This window comes from Phyllobates terribilis, unplaced genomic scaffold (genome assembly GCF_046119375.1).
Source record: "Phyllobates terribilis strain yellow unplaced genomic scaffold, ASM4611937v1 Scaffold_4__5_contigs__length_816908805, whole genome shotgun sequence".
Lineage (NCBI taxonomy): Eukaryota > Metazoa > Chordata > Amphibia > Anura > Dendrobatidae > Phyllobates > Phyllobates terribilis.
Window position 1 is genome coordinate 795,971,422 of NW_027362764.1, and position 14,893 is coordinate 795,986,314.

The following is a 14,893-nucleotide window of genomic DNA, read 5'->3' on the forward strand; positions in this document are numbered from 1 at the left end:
TGAGGTGGTAGGGTGGAGTTGTGTGAATGTAATGAGGGCCTCTTGTGGAGAAGTCCATCCATGCACCCTACTGGGTTCTGTGGCACCTGTGCGTAGCAGGGCGCCACAGTTGATATTACCCTCTACAGTATTTACTCTTATTGCTCCCAAAGTCATTATCTACATCCTTGTTGCGTGTCGCTCATGCTTTTCTAGCCATGGCATTTCATTAGCACTTCCCTAATATCATAACAACTTTAATGTCATTTGTCCTCTGGCACCAACATGAGACTGGCACAATGATTGGTGAAGTCACTAACCACAAGTAGGTGAGATACCTGCTCAAGTATCATTTGTGCACACATTGGCAAGCATGGGAAATATGTCTGGGAGATGAAAATGAAAGAGCCACTTTATTATAGACACCAGATTTTATTATTGGATCTCTGTGGGTTTTTCTTTTGAAACTGTGTCAAGAGTAGACAAAGAATGTTGTGAAAAAGGAAGGACATCCAACAAAAGGAAATCTTGTGTGTGTAAAGAAATTTCTAAAGAAAGGGGTCCAAGAAAAAAGTCAAGAAACATCCTGAACAAACAAGAAAATTGCAGAGTACAACGCTGGTGCTCAAAAGAAGAAGAATTGTCTCGTCTATTAGAGGCGCAAACAAGCCAAAAAAAAGAAGCAAATGGGTTAACTTACTCATCTACCATATTTCTCCATTTTAACTCAAGTTTTGTAATTTTTAAAGAATTTGACTGAAATTCTGCCAATAAATTTGACACAATGTGAATGAATTAGGGTTTTCCCAATTTTTCCCTGTAAATTCTAATTCTTTAAAAAAAATTTTCATCAGTGTCTTTTTGTCACATTTTCTGGATTATTTTCTTATATTCTCATCCATATTGGGTGGCTGGATGGCAGTCGGTCACTTGGATAAGGCTCGAGGTACAGCACATATCTGGGAAGATGCAATGATTTCCACCTTGTTAAGGTTAGGATATTTCGAGTTCTGACGTTCTGTCCCCGGGGGGAGGGTGAAGGTGAATTTCTGGAGCAAAGCGGAGAAGAACATGAAGAGCTCCATGCGGTCCAGGTTCTGTCCAGGACAAGCTCTCTTCCCTAGAAGACAAAATAAAACGTATGTAATAAGGAATTATCTTATTCCTGCAGTCACTCTGTGCTTTAGTTTCCCACCATCTAAAGACCACTGCTTGCTGTCCATTTATTTATATTTTCTGGTATATTTTCAGCTGTTTGAGCAGTAGCATGCTATGATTTAATCCTTCAAAGGGAACCTGTCATGTCCCCAAACGCTATTAACCTGCAATTATAGTCTTAATTTGCAATAGTATTCCAAAGCTACCCAGCCGCCGCACTAAAAGAGCCGATACCGGGAGGAAATTAATTAAATTCCTCCCGGCAGCCTTTGGATTTCAGTCATAAAGGCAGGCCGATGCAGGTTTAGTCACTACTCCTTACTTAGTGAATGGTTGCGGCACATAAACTGCAGAGATGGCTGTCAGTCACTGTACCGCAGCGTGCTTACAGCTGCTCACGAAGTAAGGAGTAGAGACTAAAGCCACATTGGCACAACTCTATAACTGAAATCTGCAGGCTGCCGGGAGGAATACAATTAATTTCCTCTTGGTACCCGGGCTTTCAGAGTTGTGGCTGCACGGTTTTGGAAACCTGCAGATTAACCCTATATCTATAGGTGAAAAGCACATCAGGACATGACAGGTTCCCTTCACATTTATTGCTGAGACCTAGAAGATATTTTCTATGAGAATTGGCAATACCTTACACAAAAGAAAAGAATTGTAACTAAGAAAGGAGGCGGCAGTCACCACTGACATATCCAAAAATGTTTATTCGGTCATGGATGTTACAGAGACACAAACTTTAACCTGGTTTGCGTGTGTTCACACTTCTTTCGGCCCTGACAATAAACCCTCCCATGCTTAGCACGTATAATTAATTATATCCAAAAATATTTAGGGCAGACATAATATAATATAATACAATATATAGGGCAGACATAATATAATATAATACAATATATAGGGCAGACATAATAACCCAAATAAATAAAACCATTTCAAAAATATTAGTGATAGTTACAGAAAATTGCTCAAATCACTTAATTCATTTAGGCATAAGGGACCAAATGCCTCAACTTTAATTAGAGAAGAGTGGATCAGGCAAAATCAAATTCGTCTGTTCATGGGGTTTTTCCTGAGAAATTTGATTAATTGATAAGTCATTCTCTGCAAATTTAATATTCATTATTATGGTTTGGTCTCTCTAGACCCTATAGCAGAGTGCATCTTCTTACAGACACCGCTGTACTTACGAGAGCTTCAATCAGCAAGATATCTTGAGTAAACAGTATTTACTTCATACTGGTTAAACATGAGATACAATTCAGTGTCACACAGTCCGTGTGCTGCTTACATAACACATCCAGGAAAAAAAGAAAAACACAGGAAGTAAAAACAACCAACAATTGAGAGCTTTCCTCCCACACATTACAGCAAGCATATAACTTTACACACTATCGCCATCTGCAGTCTGGTTAGTATAAAGTCCTCCTTTCACTTATAATAAGTCCTAATCTGTTGTATATGCCAACACCCTTACTCAACAGTGAGGACTTATTCAATCAAACCTAACTTTTTTATTAGTCTCTGGTGTTTATCAGCATTCCACGCCTTTGTGAATATGTCTGCTGTCATTTCTTCAGTAGGACAATACTCTAACTTCAAGACTTCTTGTTCCTGATGATCTCTCAAGAAATGATATTTCACATCAATATGCTTGGTTCTTGGATTGACTCTTTCCATCTGAGCAAGAACAAGACATCCTTGATTGTCCTCTTTCAGTTTTGTTGGTTCCAACTGTGGTTGTCCTAATTCTGTCAACAATTGTCTTAACCACAGTACATCTTGACTCGCATGTGCTGCAGCAACATATTCTGCTTCTGTTGAAGACAGTGTCACAATTTACTGTTTCTTACTTGTCCAACTTATTGGTCCACCTGAGAGAAAAAAAATATGTCTGACTCGCCCCCTGGGCCGTGGGGCACTCGGAACCGGGCAGTAGTGAGACGATGGGGGTAGTAGTGGCGACCCGGTCCCACGGCTCAGGGTGGTCAGACCAGTGGTAGTCTTTCAGATGTTTTAGATAATGTCCGACTATGCCACCAGTGGATTGTGGTTATTAGGAACCGCCGCTGCAAGGCAGTCCGCTGGGGCTGATGACGTGTGCAGCTGGGATGGTGTGACTCCCCACGGGAAGAGTGCGGCCCCAGGGCAGTGTAGTGGATGTTGGGAGTGATGGTAGTGAGAGTCCCAGTGCTGATAGTGCTGGAGGAGCGAAAGAGCACACAGACAACGCACTGCAGTCCAATGTCGTTTACTCACAGTTCAGGTACTCCAGGTCACTTCTGTACATGTAGTGACCGCCCGAGCCGTGCTGCGTCCACCAGGTGTGAGGCTCGGTCAACTCCCAGGCAGTTCAGGAGCATGGCACAGGACCCCCTTTAATCCTTCCTCTGGCCTGCCTCACCAGTGACCCACTTTTGTCCAACTGCCGCGGACTAGTGCGGTTAAACGTGGGCCCCGTCCTCCGCTGTCCTATATGGTGCCTTCCTAGCAGGTTTGATGAGGTGTCGCACCAATAGATGATCACGACGACCGGTCTATGGCTGAGGGTAGTTTCTCCTCCACCAACTTGGGATCCGGTACCCTTAATCTGCCTGACCCTTCACCCTGGATTCTCGTGGGTTCTTAGGGTCCCTTCCACCTTCTTGTTCCTGAGCCCTTCTGTTTCTCTGTCTCTTCTTCTACCTTTCCGTTCCTTCCTGTTCCTTTCTGTTCCGTTCTCTTGGAGCTGAGATGAGCCAAAATCTCAGCTCCCCTTCACCTCCTCCTCGGCCTCTCACTAGGCCCTTCTGGAGTAGAGCTCCTACAGAGCCTCTACTCCCTGTCTTCTCCTCTCTGGACAGAACTGAACTTCTCCTCGAGCTAAGATGGTGCCCACCTTTTATACCTCCCTCTAACCATGAGCCCAGGTGACCAGCAACCAATGAGCTCCTATCCACACTCAGGAACCAACCCCTATCTGCTCCTACAGCACTGGGTGTTCCACCCCCCTCCCCACTCCAGGCAGGGACATAGTCGGTCGTGCCTGCACTTCTGTCTAGTGGGAGCACCGTTGAGCTGTCCCTCGGAAATGGGGTGTGTGTGCTGTATGCAGCTGACTGAGCCCTGGTCCATACTCCATCCTTACCTGGGAGTGGAATATCACACCTCTGGGCTGAGGAGCAATACCCCTGTAGCGGCCGAACCCTCGGGGCGCTACATGTCCACTGGTAGATCTTCTATCTGTTGGATCTCCAGCCCAATCTGCATCAACATATCCTGTTAAAATGCAATTATCACTTGTGGGTAATTTCAGGTTAACATTGCTAGTTCCTTTCTAATAATGCATTACTCTCTTCACGGCATTCCAATCAGCATTATTTGGTTTTGATACCTTTCTACTCAGGATTCCTACTGCTGCTGCGATGTCTGGTCTTGTAACGGTCGCTAGATACAGTAGTTTTCCCCTTGCTGTTCTGTATTCTTCATAATTTAGTAGCATATTTTTTTCACTGTTCATCTCTTTGAGATAATTAGTTTCCATTAGAGACTTTACTGTTTCTGCATCCTTTAATCCAAATTTTTCTGTTATTTCTTGAATCATGTGATTTTGATTCAGTAGGAAACTTCCGACTTCTTCTCTTTCTACCTGTATTCCTAGGTACTGTTTCACATTTCCCAAGTCTTTGATTTTGAAATGTTGCTTCAGGATTTTTAGAATGTTTTCTTTATCCCTTTCTTGTTTAAAACAAATCAAAATGTCGTCTACATATATGAGTACATAAATCCATCTATTAATCAGCCTTTTTGTGTACAAGCATGGATCAGCTTTGCTTCTTTGAAATTTTTCATTTGTAAGTACCTCCGTGATTTTGTCATTCCACGCTTTAGCTGTTTGCTTTAAACCATATATGCTTTTCTGTACTTTGCAAACTTTGTTTTAATTTCTTTCATCTTTGAATCCTGGAGGTTGTTCCATGTAAATGTCTTTTGTTAAATCTCCATTCAGAAAAGCTGTCTTATATCCAGATGTCTCAGTTCCATCTGTTTCATTGCTGCAACTGTAAGTAAAGTTCTTATTGTCGTGTGTTTGACAACTGGAGCAAATGTCTCATCATAGTCTTCTCCATATTTTTGAGAATACCCTTTAGCTACGAGTCTTGCTCGGTATCTTTCAGCTGTGCCATCTGTTTGGTATTTTACTTTAAAAATCCATTTACATCCTATGGCTTTTCTTCATTCTGGCAAATCTGTTAGTGTCCATGTATTTGAATCATGCATGGAGTTAATTTTTGTTTCTGTTGCTTCTATCCATTTATTAGCTTCTTCTTCAGGAAGTTTAGATATGTCTTCCCAAGAGGTAGGCTCATAGATTTTTCTTATGCTTGTCTTGTATGAGAGACGTTTTGGTGGTTTTCCTTTGTTCTCTCTCATTGAACGTCTTGGTTCTGTGTCTGTTTGTAGTTGTGATTTTTCACTTTCAGTATTTTTTTCTTCATTGATTTCTACTTCTTTCTCATCAGATATTTCTTCAGTTAAGTCACTATTGTTTTTCTCATTTTTTGTTTCAACAGAAATCATAATGTCTTCATTTAAATCTTCAATGAATGTCACACTGTTACTCACCGTAACTCTGTCTGTTTTGGGATCTAGGATTCTATATCCTTCGCAATTTTCACTATAACTAACGAATATTCCTTCCATGGATCTGTTTTGAAGTTTGGAACATTTTTCTGTTGGAATGAATATAAAAACTTTACATCCAAAAACTTTTAAATGATTGACACTTGGTTTCATACCTTGCCACAGTTCATATGGAGCTTTCGTCAGTTTTCTAGAAAAAAGTCAGTTCTGTAGATATGTAGCTGTCATTGCTGCCTCACCCCAATATTTCTCTGGTAGTTTGGAATCCGTCATCATACATCTTATCATTTCTGTTAGAGTTCTGTTTTTCCTTTCTGCTACTCCATTTTGTTCAGGTGTGTATGGAACAGTTTTCTGGTGTTCTATTCCATTTTGTCTTAAGTATTCTTCTATTCTGTGACCTGTAAATTCACCTCCATTATCACTTCTGATGACAATTGGCTTCCTTTGAGATTTGTTACTTGATCTTGTTACATAGTCTACAAGTTTATCAAAAACTTCACTTTTGTTCTTAATTAAGTATGTGACTGTGTATCTTAAATAGTCGTCTATAAAAGTCAACATGTATCTATTGCCTCCTGATGTAGTCACTTTCATGGGTCCACATACGTCAGTATGCACCAAATCAAGTGGTCTTTCGCTTTTCATCTCACTTTCCTTTGGAATAGATATCCTTGTGGCTTTGGATTTTATACAACATTCACATCTTACGGTAATTGAGCAATCTGATATCTTTAAATCTTTTGTCAATTCCTTTCTCTGTAGTTCCCTTATACTGTCAGGGTGTCTATGTCCTAGACGTCTATGCCACATGTGAATACAGTTTTTGTGATCATGTGTACATACCTTCATCTGTTCCTTTGGTGTGTCAAAATGATATAATTGTTCATCTGCCTTGACTTTGGTGATCACCTTGTTTCCTGCAATAATTGCACACTCATTGTCTTTGAATTTTACTGTAAGTCCTTTTGCTGTTAAACGTTTCACAGATAATAATCCGCCTTCCAATTTTGGAACATACAATACATCCTGTACAAGTATCTTTGAATCTTGTCCGAACTTGTTTGAACAATTTAGCATACCTTGTCCGATACCCTCTGTGGTTATTTTGCTTCCATCTGCAAGATAAATGGCTTCTTTCTTATCTAAATCAAGATCAGTAAAGAAATTCTTGTCACTTGTCATATGACTCGTTGCTCCTGAATCAATAAACCAACCAAGTGATGATTTCTTGTCTGTTACTTTAAATGTGCCATTCCAATTATTCTCACATGAATCGGAAAATGTGTTTTTTACTTTCTGTGTATGCTTTTTATGTTGTAATTTTTGTTGTTCTGCTTTCCATATGGTACAGTCTTTCTTTAAATGACCTTTTTTCTTACATATGAAGCATTCTCTTGTCTCTTTATTATAGGGTTTTTTTAAATTCTGTAGCTTTAAGAGCGTTTTCACTGTCCTTTTCAGTAGAAGAATCATTTCTTTGTTCTTTTCTTCTCTGATATTCATCTCTTAGTCTTGTTTTCACAAAATCTAATGTAATGTCAGTTTCTGGTCTCGTCTCAAGGGCATTTATCAAGGCTGTATACGAATCTGGTAAACTGCACAATAATATAGCTGCTACATGACTATCTTTAATGTCTTCACCAATAGATCTTAGCTGTGATATCACTTCCATCATTGAGAATATGTTCTTCTGCATGTCGTCATTTGCACTCAATCTCATGCAGTAAAGCTTTCTTAATAAAAATAACTTGTGATTCAAGCTAGGTCTTTCATACAGTTTTCTTAATTCTTCCCACATTCCTTTAGCTGTTTCTTCATTTCTTATATGTATTAATTAAGCATCATCCACTAATAAGCTAATGGTGGCTATCGCTTGTCTATTCTTCTTATCCCATGTCTGATTATATGGATCTGGTCTTTCTGTAACAATTACTTCCCATAAATCATCCTTAGATAACAACATCTCTACTTTGAATTTCCATAACTGATAATTTTCACTATTCAGTTTAGCTACTGACAATTTTAGCTCTGTGTTACTCATCATCTTTATATAGTCTTACTTGTTTAGAGAGTTGTTCTGAAGATATTCTCCTGTTTTTATCTTCTTGCTGATAGTTCCTGTATGTCCTGCTTGTGTTGAATTCTCTGTAATTATATCCAGCTCCTGGGATCATGAATTCCTCTGTCACTCTGTATCTGGATTTATTTCCTTCTGTTTACAGAGCTTATCTGTGTGCTCCGTTATCTGGGGTTATAAACCAGGATCCTCTTGTAATGCAGGCCTGTAGTGTCTGGGCTTTAGTGTCTGGGTTCCGGCCTGGGCCCATAACCTGTCGCAGAGTGCATCTTCTTACAGTCACCACGGTAATTACGAGAGCTTCAATCAGCAAGATATCTTGAGTAAATAGTATTTACTTCATACTGGTTAAACATGAGATACAATTCAGTGTCACACAGTCCGTGTGCTGCTTACATAACACATCCAGGAAAAAAAGAAAAACACAGGAAGTAAAAACAACCAACAATTGAGAACTTTCCTCCCACTCATTACAGCAAGCATATAACTTTACACACTATCGCCATCTGCTGTCTGGTTAGTATAAAGTCCTTCTTTCACTTATAATAAGTCCTAATCTGTTGTATATGCCAACAGACCCCAATTCTTCACTTTGCCCAGAATCTCAGAAGATTGCTTACTCTCCGATATTTCCATCTTTGGTTCTTACCTGCCGAGAACGGCATGAACGCCAACCTGGTGCGAAACTGCCCATCCTCATCCAGAAAATGTTGAGGGTTAAACACTTCAGGAGTTTCCCACTGAGATGGGTCTTGTAGGACTGATTTGAGGAAGGGGACCACAGTCGTTCCCTGATATCAAGAAACATTAGGTGTTACATGAATGTGTATAGATCATGAAGATCACAGTAGACCTAGAATTTCCTAACTATGTATCAATGGTCAGATATAGAGATGAGCGGATCGGTTCACAGGACTCTGGTCTATCGGCCACATCAGTAGTCGTGCCTGGCTAATCAAATGCTGTGCCTGGAAGGTCCCAGAAGGTAAGAGACTCTAGATCCTCCTGTCCAGTGGCCGGAGACTACTGACCTGGTCGATGGTGCTAATGATTGTGAATTCTGAGTGGCATCAGCTGTCTACAAGAATAGGTGGTACAAAATATTTTTGTTTATATATTTTAATTTGCTTGTATCAAAATTTGTCCCAAAACTTTTTGCGTAAGAAAATCTAGAAATTGTACATTGTAAGAAAATGCTCCGTACCTTCGGGATGGTATAACCTCTGAACTTGATGTCTTCAGTGACGGCATGGGAAAGAGCAGTTGGCGCCAGGTCAAAAACTCGCTGTGCTTCATGGATGACAGCATTGGTATATGCCAGCTGGGGCTTGTCCATGATCTCAGGGGATCGCAGGGACTAGGTCATCTCATCTATCTCCTGCTGAACTTTAGCTGTAAGACAAAGATCAGATTATTATTACCGGTGGTTATTTTAGGGCACCATCCAGAGTGCTGTATAAACGAAAAGGGATTACAGACATATAATACAATTAAAAAGCACACACAACTACAAAACCATAAATGGGCTGGTACATGGGGAACAGTACCTTAAAATCTGTAGGGTACTAGAAAAGGACACCGAAGAAGGAGGAAAGGGCAATGTTGTTATAAGCTGCAATGAGGTGATACTGGGGTCATTGCAGGCTGCAGACCTTTACAGAAGAGATGAGTTTTGAAGGTTCCAAATGTTGAAGACAATCAGATGTATTTGGGCACTGTATTCCAGAGAACGAAAGACTCAGGGAAAATCTTGGAGGTAATTGGATGAGGAACATAGGAGAGAAGAGGAGGTCTTGTGAAGAGCGGAGCTTACTTGTGGGAAGGTATTGGGAGATTAGTTTGGAGATACACAATACAGATGAGACACATTATGGATGGATTTGTTGGTCAGTGTTATGTTGAGCTAGATATGCTGGGGAATTGTGAGCCAATGAAGGGATTTGCAGAGGGGAGAAGCAGAGGAGTAGCGAGGAGATATACAGTGGGTATAAAGTACACTCTGCACCCCATCTTTACTGAAAAAAAACAGAAATGTAAAAATTTTTGAGTAGTATTGAGTAAAAGCCCCTTTTGAGCTAGTACAGCCATGAGTCTTCTTGGGAATGATGCAACAAGTTTTTCACACCTGGATTTGGGGATCCTCTGCCATTCTTCCTTGCAGATCCTCTCCAGCCATTTTCAGGTCTCTCCAGAGATGTTTAATTGGGTTTAGATCAGGGCTCTGACTGGGCCGGTCAAGAATGGTCACAGATTTGTTCTGAAGCCACTCCTTTGTTATTTTAGCTGTGTGCTTAGGGTAATTGTCTTGTTGGAAGGTGAACCTTCAGCCAAGTCTGAGGTCCAGAGTAGTGTTGAGCCACCCCCGTAGTGTTCGAGTTCGGTTCGGTTCGTCGAACACCCGTGTGTTCGCCGAACTGTTCGTCGAACTGTTCGTCGAACACCTTCGAACACCGTTAAAACCAATGGCAGGCAAACAAAAACACATAGAAACACATAGAAAACACCTTCAAAGGTGTCCAAAAGCTGACAAACTGCTCAGAAGACACAACTAACACATGGAAAAGTGACAAGTACATATAGTCATGCGAAAAGAAAAGAGGTGGAGGAGTAAAAGGAGGGGGAGACACAGATATAGGCATGTCATGCCCTTCTAAAATCCAAAAAGTGAGAAGCCGAGACGGCCAGTCCGCTCCTGCCCGTGCCACCTCCGTGTCGCCGGGTTTGTGCCAGAGCCGCGGTGAACCCTGACGGCCAGCCCCCCTCTCCCAATACTGGTGCCTGTCCGCTGGTGGGTCGAGAGAGCCCCCCTGTGGTGGAGGCAGCTCTAAGCTTTTTAATTTAAATTGTCCCTCTAATTTAAATGAATACACTTTAAATCCATTTACAAGGATCTATTGGAGGGCAAGTCTCATGCCAGCAGCCGCGTAATTCCAGCTCCAGTAGCGTCCACTAAAGCTGCTGCAGTTAAAAAGCTTTTATAAGGATCGAGCTCGGCTGTCCACCGCAAGGCATCCTAGTGCCAGTCCCAGCCCCTATGCCTTGGGGTGCCTCCTGATGCTCTTCACTAAGTATCCCGTGGTCCCGAAGCATTTCCTTTGAAAAAATTAAGTGTCCAAACTACAGGTGGTGTAGCTTGCTTAACAGCCGGGATAATCCGCTGACTAGCAGACACTGCTACTAGGCACAAAGTATTTCCTGGGCTAGATGTAGTTAAAAATTTGTAAGTAGATACTCTCGTTGGATGCTGAGAAAGCATTCCATAGAGTCTCCTGGCACGCCATATATGATTCTCTTAAAAAGCTTGGGGTAGGGGTCTAGGGGACCCTTTTATAGCCAAAATCACGGCCCTGTATCAAAATACGTCACCTAGGCTGAAGATAAATGGAACTGTAGCACCGAGGGCTCGGTTGCTACAGACGTATTGCACCTCACCCAGAGGTGTGATATCTCACTCTCAGATAAGGATGGAGTGTGGATCAGGACCCGACACCTGCATGCATTACACCACATTGCCGTGGGGCAGGGCGACCAATATGCCCCTGAGATGGGCACGACAGTCCCTGTCCCTGGCTGGAGTGGGGGGAGGGAACACTGAGGAAGGGGAACCCTGCAGTGCAGGAGCAGGGAGGAAGCAGTTGATGGGTGCATTGAGAAGGGAGTATAAAAGGTGGGCACCATCTTAGTTCAGTGCAGAGAAGTCTGAGCAGAAGTGGCAGGGAGCAGGGGCTCTGCATGAGCTCTGCTCCGGAGGCGGGCCTAGTAACAGAGGCCCAGGCCTGCAAGAGGGAGAAGGAAGGAAGAGGAGCGGAGAAGGCTCCAGGAACGAGGAATGAAGGGATCCCAGGGGTGCGGACGGGCGAGTCGCCACCGCACGCCCGAATCCACCTGCGTGGAGGGGTCAGGCCAAAGGGGGAGACCGGTCCCCGAACTAGTGGAGGCAGGAAACGACCCTCAGCTAGAAACCGGAGGCTCTGACATTTTATGTGGCGCAGCCCCTTGCTCCACCCGCTAGGAAGGCACCACATAGGGTCAGGGAAACTGGCGCCAAGTTTACCAAGAGGAGGCCCGAGGCAGCCGGACAGAAGTGTTGGTAAGAAAGGCCAGACAAAGGACACACAAAGGGGGTCCTGTGAAGCGCTCCAAAGTTATCTGGGAGTTGTCTGAGCCCCTCACCTGGTGAGCACAGTACGACGTGGGCAGCCGTTACCTGCAGACGTGGTCTGGATAATAAGAACTGTGAGTAAAGGCCCTGAACTGCATCACTGACTCCGTGTCGTTACTGCTGCTGCCCTGCACCATCACCCCCATCCTCCGCATACACTGCCCTGAGGCTATACTCCTCCGGTGGGGAGTTATGCTACGCTCTGCTGCACCCACAACACCAGCCTTAGCGGTCTGCCCTGTAGCGGCGGTTCACTCTGACCGCAATCCACGGGTGGCGTAGTCAGACATTTAAACATCAAAACCACATAAATAGTTCCGCCACTGGTTTGACCGCCCTGAGCCACGGAACCGGATCGCCGCCACGAAGACTACAACCACCAGCATCCACCAAAAAGGGTCCGGCTCTGGGTGTCCCAAGGCCCAGGGGGTGCGTCAGAACATTTTCATTACCTTTCACAATCACCAATGGGACAAGGCAGGGATGTCCTCTGTCCCCTCTCTTATACATCCTAGTGACGGAGCACCTGCTCTCATCAATTCGCCATAACCCCAATATTAGGTGGATTGAGGTGGGAGGCACCGAGTACAAGTGCTCTCTATTTGCTGATGATGTCCTAGTATATATCACTCAATCACATATATCCATCCCTGCTGTTATGGCTGAAATAGATCACTTTGTTACATGGTAAAATTTTAAAATCAATGCAGCGAAGTCTGAGGCCCTCGATGTCTCCCTCCCTAAATCCATATAGGATTCCATCCAGTCCAACTTTCCCTTTGCCTGGCCCTCACAGGGTATCAAATACTTAGGAATTCCTATTCATAGAGACCTCTCCCATCTATGTTATCTTAATTTTGGGCCCTTTATTGAACAATTCCATACAGACCACGGTTGGCAAGTTAGAACTGTAAGATTCACTACATGAACCACTGGTGTTTTGTGGAAAAGCACATGTACACCGCGTTCCAAATTATTATGCAAAAAGTGTTTAGGAGTGATAAGGGAAGAATTTGTTTGTTTGTCAGTTAAACTCATTGATGGTGATGTGTGTCAGGGCTCTTTATATCACTGTAAGCAATTGCAGACACCTGTGCTAATTAGTTTGGCAGGTGTGTCCAATGAAAGGCAAGACTACTTAAGAAGGCTCTCTCACATTATTAAGCAGCCTACATTTTCTGCCAAAATGGGAAAGAAAAAGGATGTGTCGGCTGCTGAGAAGCAACAAATTGTGGAGTGTTTAGGTCAAGGCATGACTACAATCAACATTGTGCGATGATCAGGATGAAGTGTCTTGGCAATCAAGAAGTATGTAGCTGATTCACAGTACACACGTGTGCGTGCTGATAAGGGCAAATTGAGGACTCTTTCCTACAGGCAATTACGTCAGGTTGAAACAGCAGCGGCAAAAAAGCCTTGTCATAGCAGCAGACAAGTTTTTGAAGCTGCTTGTGCCTCCAACGTCCCCCGAACAACAAGATGCAGGGTCCTTCAGAGGTTTGCAGCTGTGCATATGCCATCCTGTCGACCTCCTCTATCCACTTCACACAAGCAGAAACGGCTCCAGTGGGCCAAACATTACATGAAGACTGATTTCAAAACTGTTTTGTTCACGGATGAGTGCCGTGCAGCGCTCGATGGTCCAGATGAATGGAGTGGAGGATGGCTGGTTGATGGACACCCCACGCAAACACGGCTACAGCGCCAACAAGGAGGAGGTGGAGTAATGTTTTGGGCTGGAATCATGGGGAGAGAGATTGTCGGCCCCTTTAGGATCCCTGAAGACGCTAAAGATGAACTCCATAATGTATGTGGATTTTCTCAAACAGAACTTCCTGCCATGGTTCAAGAAGAAGAACCGTGTATTTCACAGCAAGATCATTTTTCTGCATGATAATGCACCATCTCATGCTGCACATAAAACATCTGCATCTCTGGCTGATATGGGCATAAAAGGGGACAAACTTATGGTGTGACCCCCATGCTCCCCTGACCTCTACCCCATTCAGAACCTTTGGAGCATCATTAAAAGGAGTGTCTATGATGGCGGGAGGCAGTTCACATCTAAGCAACAGCTCTGGGAGGGTATTCTGTCCTCATGCAAAACAATTGAAGCAGAAACCATCCAAAACCTGACAAATTCAATGGACGAGAGAGTTCAGAAGCTCCTTTCGAACAAGGGGTCCTATGTGAAAATGTAACATCACCTAGAATAAAGTTTTGAGTTGAAAACTGTTTGATTTCAGTTTCTAACAACCTGCTAATGCTTATAATTTCAAAAATGACCATTTTTTTGGTCTTTATTAAAATGAAAAGGTTGATCGAAAAGTTTGGGGGATCTAAGAGTGTGGCAACCCAGTAGTCATGATTACTTCGAATTCTGACAATATGAGGGTCATGCTGCAGGTAGTGCAGCAAGAAGGCACTTATGTGTCTTGCGCATCTCGGAGCCCCAAAATTATTTTCCGGGCTAGATGCAGCTAAAAATTATTTTTAATTTTAAATCTGGTGAAGCTTATTATAGATCGCCTAATAGGATCAGTGCTGCACACTGCTACAAAGCCCAAATTATTTTCCAGTCAAGATACAGATAAACATGATTAGTAATTTGAAAGCTTAAAACGGTTGGTAGGGTGATTTTAACCAATCATCAAGCTTTTACTCTCCCCAGGATGACACAGGGGTAGAAAAGTCGTTTCGGATCCATGATTTGTTCATCTTTATGAACGTGAGTCTGTCTACATTATCAGTGGAGAGCCGCGTGCGCTTATCTGTCAGCACACCACCAGCAGCGCTGAACACACGTTCAGACAGAACGCTGGCTGCGGGGCATGACAAGATCTCCAAGGCGTAAGTGGCTAGCTCCGGCCATTTATCCAGATTGG

At 43.1% G+C, this 14,893-nt stretch overlaps 1 pseudogene; it reads right to left on the reverse strand.

Moving 5' to 3' along the window:
* Positions 1 to 843: 843 nt before the first annotated feature.
* LOC141264728 (cytochrome P450 2C25-like) overlaps positions 844 to 14,893 on the reverse strand; it is a 97,095-nt pseudogene continuing 83,045 nt past the window's right edge.